The sequence below is a fragment of the Larus michahellis genome, chromosome 9 (assembly GCF_964199755.1).
Source record: "Larus michahellis chromosome 9, bLarMic1.1, whole genome shotgun sequence".
Classification (NCBI taxonomy): Eukaryota; Metazoa; Chordata; class Aves; order Charadriiformes; family Laridae; genus Larus; species Larus michahellis.
Genome location: NC_133904.1, coordinates 23,637,345 through 23,649,103, shown reverse-complemented (window position 1 = coordinate 23,649,103; position 11,759 = coordinate 23,637,345).

The following is an 11,759-nucleotide window of genomic DNA, read 5'->3' as shown; positions in this document are numbered from 1 at the left end:
GATGCAGCTTTCCAAACACTGCCACGTGGCCACCTCCTACCCGCTTGCCATCACCCCTAGCACTTTTACCCGGCGTCCCCATACCCATCGTCACTGCATCGTGGGCTCAGTCTCCCAACGGCACCAGACAAATTGCCCATTCACAGAAAAGCAGGCAGGAGCGCAGGGTTTTCTGGTTCAGTTCCAAAGCATGTACTGCATTTTGATCTCCTAGGAAATTAATTCAGTTCAGAGCAGGCTACCTATCTGTAAATATTAGTAAGGTATTTTCTTATCAGAGAAAAGTCACAGGGCTTTTCTTTTCCCTAGCAACACCTCTGCAAGATTACTTTCGCTATGGCTTTCATCAATTCATGATTTAAAAAAAAAAAAAAAAAAAAAAAGAGTTTTATTTCTAAAGCTTTTCCTTAAGGTGTTTTCTTCAATAAACTCAAAACCCCACACTGCAACAATAAGCAAACTCCATGTAGGCAGCACAGCAGCAACAGCTCAGCCAGTATCAAGTGCACACGCAAGGGAAATCAAGCGGAATAAATACCCGGGCGACGCCGAAGTGGAGCTGCAGTACTGCAGGACAGGATCACCATGTCCCAGGGAAAGCGGTGACACCACAGCCCAGCCATGCATAACTTCAAAAGATCTCGCACCAGTGAAGAACAAACCACAGTGAAGAACAAACCGTGCCCGGGCCATTAGGTACTCAACCCGTTTACAGGCAAGATAAGCTGCAAAGGATTCGTGCCGCTCACAATTTGTGTGCACACAAACACCAGGTTTGCCCAAAAGCTGCACAGACTCTTAATGCAAACTCCGAACGGTTGACTCAACACTTTGCAATTTCAAAAGTATGTGAAGTCGGCCAAACCTTATAGCAGGGCGCGACTGAGCTAATGCAAAGCTTTGTGCAATTCCTCCACCAAATAGAACCTTAATCAGCCACGGGGCCGACTTGATGTAAACAGTGGGGAGTCTGAGGCTGCATTAGATACTAATACTAGACCTCAGCTCCTGCCTGGGAGATGCCCACCAGAGACCACGCAGGACCTGGCAGAGGTGCTTGGCAGCCTCCACCACCCGGTCGTCGCTCACCATCTGCCGCGCGAGCTCCTAAGGCAGAGCCCACTGGCAGCCTGCAGATGGACACACAGCCCCGACCCCTCCTGCGTAGCATCCCCACCGCTCCAGCAAAAGCTCCCACAGCACACCAGCATCCCTAAGGGAAAAGGAGCACAACGCCATTAGCATCCCTGCTGTTAGACACACCAAATATCCCTTTTAAGCCCAGTTTCCTTGGGAAACTAAGTGCTGATCACGTTGCTGGCCATCCTTCCTCTCCCCAGGAATGCACTAGCAAACTTTATTTAAGCCTGAACCAAGGTCGAAGCCTAAGGGGTGGTTTGGTTCCTACCAGCTTGGGTTGAAATTCTGCAGAAGAGGGAGTCGGAGCAACACAGGCAGCCTGGGGTGGCAGCAAGCTGCCCATCACCTGCTCCACCCCAGCCATATTCTGTGCCATAGCTGTCCCGAGCAGTCACGGGGGAGGAGGAGTTCTTACAGTGGTGGGACAGGGATGAGCCGAAGGAAAATGAAGCCTTGAGAGGGCATAATCCCCATGCTGCTGCTCCCGGAGCAGCTGATTTTAGAAAGCCGAGCGCTAGTGCACCACATTTCCAGACTCACCCACACATTTTTGGAGCCCACCCTGTGCTGCGCAGAACAGAGCTTTTTCCAAGAAAAGCCCTTCCCAAAGCAGCTCCTCCATCTCAGCACCATCCTCCTCCTCATTCTCCTCTTCCTCTGAGGCAGCTGCCAGCGAGGCAGGGAATATGGCAACTACAGAAGTCACCATGAAGCTTGTCTGTGGCTGATGCTTTAGAGTTATAAATTGCAGCTGTCCCATGGCAAGGTATCAAATGTGTCACACACAAGATGCCACGTTCGCACCATTATCCCCATCGCAGTCCTCCCCATCGCCATCTGTTTGGAGCTGGGCCCCCTCGACAGGTGGCTGGTGGGACGGCAAGAGGAACCGTCAGCTTTTTAGAGGATCTTGTAGCACGGGATACACCGACTTTCTCCCAAATATCCTGCCGCCTGCTCAGCAACAGTCCCACAAGGAGATTCCCACTCACGAAGCCAGGCAAAGACGTTGTCACGACAAACTGAAGATGAGCTCTTTGTTCCCCCACGCTTTCACAGCAGCTTAATGGGCTTTGTGGGAGGTTTGCAGCATGGACCACCTTGTCCCACAGCAGGACCCACCTGGGGATGCGGCCACAGGTCCTACCTGGCCTGCCCAATCCAAGCAAAGCCCCACCAGGAATACAGGTAGCTTCAGGACAGTTATTTGAGCTCGTGCAAACGCATTCCTGTAGCAGCTTTTTGTTTTTTTAACCTTTAGCCTGTGGTTTGTTTGCGCTGTGCTCAAAGTGAGCCTGAGGAAGGGCAGATGTCAGCAAAACCTGAAATAACCACATACCTCTGCACCCTCCTCATCTGCTTTTTCTGGAGACCACGTGGCCTCCAGGACCGAGGCTTATCTGAAGTTTGGAAAACATTCCCTAAGCCCACCAGCATCACAGGGTACAACGCCGCGTGCTGGAGCCTGGTGACCCTGGGGAGGGAATTAAGGGTGAAGAGATGCTCCTGGTCACAGCTGCACAAGCACCCACCTCTGCTCCTTGTACCCCAGCCTTGCTGGAGCACCACCATCCTCCACCACCCACCCAACCACGGTCTTCAAGAGGCAAACCAGCCAGGACTGCTGTCAAGGACCCCCAGAGATGAGATTTCCAGCCTTCCTGCCCCTCTCCAGCCTTTCCCAGACTTACCGCTTGGTCCTGGTGTTGTCCCAAGTTCAGAGCCAGTTCCCTCTCCATGCACACACCCCCCAGGCTCAGCATCTCTCTATATGGTCCCTTTTAACGCATCCTTTGCTCTTCTTTAGGGGTTGCCCAGCCCAGTTTATCATCTTTTTTTCCAAAACTAGTTCTGCTTTCTAAAAGCACATGGGAAGGAGGTTTCAGACTTTCCACTGAAACGGGCTTTTTCCTCTGCCTGTGCTTCCCTAGAACTGTAATTCAAACAACTTTAATTGTACATTATTTTCTTTCTGAATTGCCCCTAGGGATAATTTATCTTCTTTTAGTGTAGCTGTAGGGAGTACAATCTTATCTTTCAGCTCCAGCAATGCTGACAATTTCCTATCTTCTGATGCCTTCTGCTCTTTACTATGTTGGGGCTTTGTTATACAGTTGATTAAAGCAAAATTGCTTTTTGCTGCAATTTTACTGCAATCTAAGCCAGAAATGCCCAAAGAATCATAGTCATCTTTCACAATGCTCATCTGTTCGCTGCTATAAACGTCCTCCCTGCTCAGTCTGGAGCCTCTCTAATTCTATACCAGCCATAACGTTCGCCATCAATTAAACCTCCCCTATTGACACTCCTCGGAGCTTTTGTAGGTGAGATCCTGCAAACACTCAGCTGAGCCCATGGTCACTCACTGCTCTCCCTCATTGTTCATTTCCTCCTAGAGATAAGAAGTTCTTCTGCTCAGAAATTGCTTTTCTTTTTGCTTTGCCCAAGCCCTCTCCACCACAGCTTCCTCAGTAACTTTTGTTTCTCAAAGGTGCAAAAAAGTCTGAAGCGCAGACATTATCACCAATGTAGATGAGAAACCCCTAATTCTCCCGATTTAGCTCATTTCCAGGCCTTAGCAATGCATGGCACTCACTGACCAACACAGCCCCAGCCCCGAACTCAGTTCTTGGGGGTTATAAAATACTTTTTGGGTACTCTAGGTGATTCAGGGAACCTTGGCTATCCTCAGTCACCTGGGAGAAGGCTTCTGGATCTGGATAGTGAATCCCCAGCAGCGTGGCCAGCAGGGTAAGGGGGGGGATTCTGCCCCTCTGCTCCACTCTGGGGAGACCCCCCTGCAGTGCTGCCTCCAGCTCTGGGGCCACCAACAGCAGAAGGACAGGGACCTGTTGGAGTGTGTCCAGAGAAGGCCACATAGATGATGCGAGGGCTGGAGCCCCTCTGCTGTGAGGACAGGCTGGGAGAGTTGGGGTTGTTCAGCCTGGAGAAGAGAAGGCTCCGGGGAGACCTTATAGCAGCCTTCAAGTATGTAAAGGGGGCCTACAAGAAAGATGGGGAAGGCCTCCAGCAATAGGACAAGGGGTAATGGCTTCAAACTGGAAAAGAGGAGATTTAGATTAGATAGCAGGAAGAAATTTTTCACAGTGAGGGTGGTAAGACACTGGCACAGGGAAGCTGTGGCTGCCCCATGCTTGGAGGTGCTCAAGGCCAGGCTTGACGGGGCTTTGAGCAGTCTGGTCTAGCGGGAGATGTCCCTGCCCCGGGCAGGGGGGTTGGAACTAGATGATCTTTAAAGTCCCTTCCAACTCTAACCATTCTATGATCATACCCAACTTTCTGGAAGGTTTTCAGCTGTCCTAGGCTCCATCCCTCCTCTTCCAGCTCCTAAGGAGGGGCAGCCAAATGCATCATGAAAACGGCCCTTTTCATTGCCCTGACAATCCCTTGGAATCCGACTAGGTGAGCCCAACAAGCCCAAGCTTGCTGCAATGGAGAGCCCAAGCTCCCACCTGCAGGGGAAGCGTTATGTCAGGGGGCACAGCTTGCAGACCAAGAGGCACTGCACCAGGGCAGGATGCTAGGAAGACCCTACCTGCTAAGCAGTAACACAAAAAACACCATTTCAGCCACCAGCACGTTACTCCTCACTGCTCAGGCAAAAAGTCAAGTCCAAGGAGTTGCTCCTGTTTCAGACACGGGGTTTGAGGCTACTGACAGCCCCCCAGACCCCACACCAAGGGATGGCCATACAGATGAAAAGCTGGCTTTTGAACAAAACCAGACCCACTGCCTTTCCCAAGTGCCAGTGAGGAACGGGAGTAGGATTGAACTAAGAGCCAAAGGTGACCAGAGCACAGGCAGGGACCTCACCAACAGGGAGCATCCTGCAGGACCCAGGGAAGATGCCTGTGTTGGGGGGATCCAACCAGGAGCAGCAAGACAGGGCTACCTACAACAGATATTGAGAGCCAACCCTAGAAGGGCCAGCCTGGGAGCCCACGCTAGGACAGACTCACCCACACTCCAGCTCAGACCAAGAGCAACTACCTGGCTCTGAGCTTCTATGGAGCAACGGGCAGAGGGTGCATGGGCGGGGGTCCCAGGTGAAGCTGCTCAAGGTCATTAAAGTCTATTAATGCCTGCATGACCAGACCAAATTCTTTCTCATGACTGGCATTTATTTTAGATGTCGCACTCTCAAGGGAGAAGGGAGCCTCAGGTTTCATCAAATCACTTTTATTAAACTATTGCATCATTGGCTAAAATAAATGTGTCCCAGGCCAGCACAGACAGCCCCATCTCAGGAAGCCTGACCAGTGAAAGCCAAGAGACCTGTTAAGGCGAGAAACCCATGTCTAATCCGACCTGCATCGTACAGGATTAGGAAAATAGGTTGAGCTGAGCTAATTGTATCATTTACCATACTGTAAAGGCCAGCTAATACCTTTAATTTTGATTTAGCTATTAAAGGCTGACCTGTAGGGGATGCTGAAAATAAATGTCACGTATGATTTGACAACCAGCATGCGCAACGCGTCCCCCACTGCCCACCATCACGAGCAATTTGAGCTGCCACAGGCTGTTGTTTGTCAGCTCAGTAATGAACTCCTGTTCCCTCTGTTGTTCCCCCCAATGATCCAAGCCTGATTGTCTTCATTTCATTTTAATCATCAGCGTTTAGTCAAATGTATCGGCGTTTCTGCCTGGCTGGCTGCGCGTGGCTGGGACCCAGGGGGAGGCAGCGAGAGGACTGCGGTCGATGTGAAGCCATGATAGCACGGCTGTCATCGACATTCAGGTCACTGGGCTGCTCCAGCCCCTCTAAAAGCAGGCTTGAGCACCCCCTTAGTGATGCCCATATGTGGGTGCTCCTTTAGGAAGAGCCGTACATCATGGGGGAGCTGGGATCGGGAACCACGAGGCCAGGAGGGAAGAGCAGAGAGCCAAATGGCATGGCCAAATACAGACCTAACAAGGAGGTGACTGAGGTGTCCTTTGATGCAAAACCCAGTATGGGTATGGGACAAGCTCTTCTACCTCTTGAGCAACCTATGCCTGTAGGCTAGGTGACAAGTCCTGCGGCCACTAACGGCCCTGAGCAGCCCCACCTGGGACTCACACCTGCCCATGGGCTTGGGAGCCCATTAAAGCTCAGCCCAGGGCCCTCAGCCCTTGTTTGAGCTGTGCCCCTGGGGTGCTGGTGTCTAGTTCAGCCCCAGCTGCATTTGTGTCTAAACTATGGCCCCTGTTAATCTGAACCCTGATCCAGAGTGATTTCCCATCTTGAACTTGGGTCTGTTTTGTCACCTTGGACCTGCCTGGGGGTCACCTGGCTGCGTCTGAGCCTGGCTGCCCTCATCAGGATTGATCCTGACTTGTGGATTGATTTGTCATCTTGATCTCAAGCCTACCTCATTGCTGTGAACATCCCTGATGACTGGACTCTTGGCTGACCCTGGCTGCCTCCTGCTCTCCTTACTCAGGTACCTTGGGGCTGGTCCTTCCCTACCAGCCATGGTGTTCCCATCCCTTAGGGAGTGGTGCCCTTGCTGCTCCCTCCTTGCTGTGGGCACCCCTTGACCAAAGCCAAGCCTGGTCCTCAGGCTAACAAAATGTGATGGGAATAGCCTGAGTGATAAAGTGCCCCAGGCCACCCCACACAGGAGGCAGAAATGTCCCTGCATGCAATCAAAAGAGCCCATTTCCCTGCTCTTCTTCCTCTTCAAGGAGATGAAGCTAAATCCTGGCTGCAGGCATCGCCCAGCCTGCCTTGTGCTCACCCTTAGCAAGCCCTGTGCTAATCCATGGGTGCCACCTGCCGTCTACTTCTGAGGGCATCACCCACATCTTCACCTTTGCATCATGCAAATTGCTCCAGACGTTCAGGTTTTCCCCTGTGCCTTCTCAGAGCTCTTGCTGGGATGCCACAGCCTGCAAGAGTAAATTGGGATGCAAGTGTAGCTGTTCCCATGCATCCTGCCTGTGGCTGGATGGAGCTGCTCCCAATGACAGCAGGAGGATAATATGATCCCTTTCCTCACGATAACGAGGTCAGGGAATAGCTCTTGTGTATCTGTAGCTGGAAACTAAGCTATTGGACCTGGTTCCCTAAAAAATTGGGTGGAGAAAAACATTACTGCACGGCTGAGCTGGATGAAAAATCTGCAACTGAGAGAAATAACTTTGGGGTTGGGTCAGAGAGAGGAAAAAAACAATTTCTTTTTGTCCTTCTTGCTCCTTTCCTGCAGAAAATAAGGTTAGACAAACCTCAGATTTTTGTCATAACAAAGATAAAATCAAATATGCCAATATTTCTCATTGGACTCTTTGTTTACATTACAAATCATCCTGACCAAAAATTACCCTTTCTGTCACAATGATTGTTTTGCGTGAAAAGACATTTCTTTCCAGAAAAAAAAAAATCAGTTAAAACATTTTGACCACTTCTGACAGGAACATTTGAACACGTAGGAGGATGGGAGATTGCTCGAAATAACCAAACTGCCATTACCCAGTGGGGTTGAGATGCGTAAAGCCAGTTTTCTGCAAAATAAGAAAGCACATCTATATTCTCTTCTCATTACTACCCTGGGGTCTTTCTTCCATCCCCCCCCACCCCCCCGCCTTTTTGGTTTGGGGTTTTTTTTTTTTCCCAGAAAACCTATTTCTCTATTATTTTTAGAAGCTTTTCTTTTGCCTCTCATTCCTCGGAGCACTACTTTTTCAGTTCAACCTTCCTCCGACTACTTAGGATGAAAGCTTGTAAGGAGTCCCCTGTAAGAAAAGCCGGGGAGGCTTTCTGGTGACTCACTGGGATGGGTGTCACCTCCATTCTGTTAGCTGATTAGGTTAATGGTGTTCCCCACCTGCCATTATGCCTTTGGAGAGATTAATAGACATTAATCATATGTATAACTGGAAGGGCCAGAGCTGACTCTTGGGATGCCTTCCCTCCCGCTCGCCGCAGATCTCTGAACAGCAAGTAACGACCACCGAGGGCCAGCAGCCGGCGTTTGAGTCTGGTTGGCCTTGTATAACGTATATAAATGCACCCATGGACTGCACTGTGCTTGCTCACTCAGCGCTCCCCGGCACGTACAGAACACAGAGCGTCACCTTCATCATGCACTTCATGCAGTCTCACGACACCAAGGCATCCTGGTTTGCCAGGATGCCGTGTGCATGTGGCTGTCGCCCTCGAAGTATTAACTGATGTTATTTATTCAGCGTTTCTCAGCCCTGAGAACAGCTGCAATAGCCAAGTTTCACTGCTAGACGTCAGCGAGTGTTTCGTGCTCTACCCTACATTCTCAACTTGCCAATAATAGATTCAAAAGAAGGCGACTGCAAGGAAGACTTCTAGAGGCAAAGCTTCCTTCAAGTGCCAAAGTGTATCAATAAACACATTGAAATAACAGGGATCTCTTAAACACTTCCAGTTGCAAGAAGACAGGCTCAAAGATTATACAGGGGGGAAAAAAAAGGATGATGCCTCTTTGCTGTTCTGCAATGTGAGAATTGAAACTCTTTCCTGAATTTGCTGCTGCTGTTTTGTTGTTTTTTGTTTTTTAAATTTCTCTGCTTATTTCAAATCCAAGATTTTCTGTCCTGCTTTTGATGAAGTCCCAGTGAATAATCAGAGAATAATCAAAACTGAGATATCCCACATGAAAAGAAGTTGGGTCTCGATTGAAGGAAAAATGAGTTACAAATGATTGAAGGGAAGATTTTGAGTTACTGTATTTGGAAACTTTGATATGTCTGAGTCCCTGCTGCCACTCAGGAGGTCAGGAATCTCCCTACCCACGCAAGATTCTTACAATCTGCCTTTGTACAAAACCTCTTTCCTCACTGTCGAGCCACTGTGTTGAATCCAGTGCTGGCAAATCCTATTTTTCTCCACAACTCTACTGTAAGAGCAACCTGTTGTAAAAGGATATACTCCTGCACGGTAGAACAGCAGGTTTTTACTCTAAACTAGCTGTGGCTGGATACATGAGTATGTCAGGAATAGATTCTCCTATAAATACTAGGGACCTGTAGGAACCCTGTTTTTTGTGTCCCCCAAAAGACTCTTGAAGGCAACAGCAAGCTTCGGATGAGGTCCATCAGCACAGCCCTCTTCTGGTCATGGCCATCTTCTGCTCTTCTTGTGTTGTATGTTCACAGCACCTCTGTGTCAACCACAAATCCACCGGCCAGCTCAGTCTGCACAGCACCTTCGGTAACCATCTCTGATAAGAGTCTTCGAGGGAAACCTCAGCAGCCATGGCTCCGTGCTCGGGCAGAGCAAAGCTCCCAGTGAGCCTGCGTATCGGGGTGAAACCAGTGGTAAGCAGGGCAGCGTGTCCCAGGGTTGTCCCCAGGATGGAGTCAGAGGAATGCGAACATGACGGGGGAGTTATGCAATTGTGGGGAGAAGATCTCGCAAAACAACAGTGTGCTGAGCTGGTTACGGAGGAATAAAAAAAAAAAAAAAAAAGCCTTCTGATAACTTCGGCCCAGGCCTCTGGCAGCATGAGTCACTGTGAGCTGCCATGGTTACGAAACAAGTATTACTGTGCAGATACAAACCATGCTCAGAGGCAAGTACATCGCTAACTAGTTCCAAACTTGGAAAACAGTCGAGTGTAGGTAAGGCCTAATACCGAGTGGGTGTTTGCAAAGAGGAGAGTGATAGCAAAATCCTCTGGAGCTAACATTCAGCAGGCAAAACAGCATGCAAAAGGCAGAAAGAAGGACACCACCGCGTGAAACCTTGATTTCTGGATCTTTTTGCCTATTCCTTCTGTTTCACAAGTGCTACTGTCAGAATTGTTCCACAGAGAAGGGGAAAAAGAGGATGTTTCTACACCATGGCAGAAAAACAAATAGTAGTGTCACAGATGATTCAGCTGGCATGAACAGTGAGTCATGGAAATGCACCATGGAAGTTCTCCAGCGCAGGATGCATGGCACAGTGGAATATCTGACGCACATCAAATCTAGTACCACGGCATCCTTGGAGAGCAAGAGGCAGCCAGGATTACATACAGCACTAGCACATGCCCAAACATTTCTCACATGTCACTTCAGTCCTGTGAAGCAGCAGTCGTTAAGCTCACGATGATCATTATTCAAGTCCTGAAGCGCTCAAGCAGCTATTTCTTACTCTTGTATCTCCCCGTTTTGGGTGTGCTCCCCATTAGAGCACACCATTAGAACAAGCAGCTTACGTTCAGCAGCAGGCTCCAGCCGTTTGTGTCGTCCTGTGAGAGAGGGCAGCCAGAAACCCGGCTTAAATATCTACATCAGGTTTACCATCAGCTGGGGTCACCAGTGCAGCACAAAGGACTGACCCGGTATCTGCATTTTGCAGGCAGTGAAATAAAGAGAAAACCTGCCCAAAGCTCATCAGTGGCAGTTTTTCATGACGTTTGGCAGGTCCAGTGAACTGGGAGTGAGCTTTTCTGCTTCCTGCCCCCAACTCCAGCACTAACCTGGGGCAAACACCTTCGCTTCTTGAGGCCTTGGTTTCCTACTCGTGCAAAAAGGACAGGACTCTTGAAAAAGCACATTAACTATTTTATTTTTTTTTATATATAAAGGAGTAGTGGTGATTGATAAAATGGTGTTTTAAATAATTTTGGTCTTCCATGGTGCACGGAACTAAAGCTGAGCACTTTGAGATGGATTTTGCATTCCTCCTTCACCCCCCCCGGCCCCTGCAGAATGGCACATAGAACTCCTAAATTACCCTTTTCAGTAAGATTGGAGCAAAACTACTGGCTCTTGGCCTGCCTTCCCCTCTATCTGCCAGTATTTTATGCCCACTGAGGCGCATGGCATTCCTCAGACTGCATCTCTCTGGGCAGCAGGAGGGACTCCGCCATGCCGCCCACAGAGCCTCTGAGGGGACCAGACCCTCAGGTGGGACCCCCATCCTGCCTGCAGGGCCCCTAAAGGGACCACAGCCTCAGGTGGGACCCCCATCCCATCTGCAGGGCCTCTGAGGGGACCAGAGCCTCAAGCAGGGCCCCCATCCCTCCAGCAGCATCCAGGGGGACCCCCATCCCATCTGCAAAGACTCTGAGGGGACCAGAGCCTCAGGTAGGGCCCCCATCCCACCAGCAGCATCCAGGGGACCCCCGTCCCATCTGCAGAGACTCTGAGGGGACCAGAGCCTCAGGTAGGGCCCCCATCCCGTCCTCAGCATCCAGGATCAGGAGTGAGCCCCCATCCCACCCACAGGGCCTCTGAGGGGACCAAAGCTTCACGTGGGGCCCCATCCCGCCTCCAGGGCTTCTGAGGGCTCGACAGCCTGAGGCGGGGCCCCCATCCCGCCAACAGAGCCCCTGAGGGGACCACAGCCCCTCAGGTGGGACACCCACCCTGCCCACAGCATCTCTGAGAAGACCGCACCCTCAGGCAGGTCCCCCATCCAGCCCGCGGGGCCTCTGAGGGGACCGGGGCCTCAGGCGCGGCCCTCAGCGCTGGTGCGAGGCCGGGGCAGTCCCTCCGCCGGCCCGGTACCCCGGTGCCTCAGAACGGGGAAGAACAGCAGCAACATGGCGCCTGAAGGGAGGAGGTGGTGGGGTGTGTGTCACGTGTCACGCCCCACGCCCCTCCCGCTGCCGCCCGCCCTCCCGCCCCCGTCAAATCTCGCGAGAGGCGGC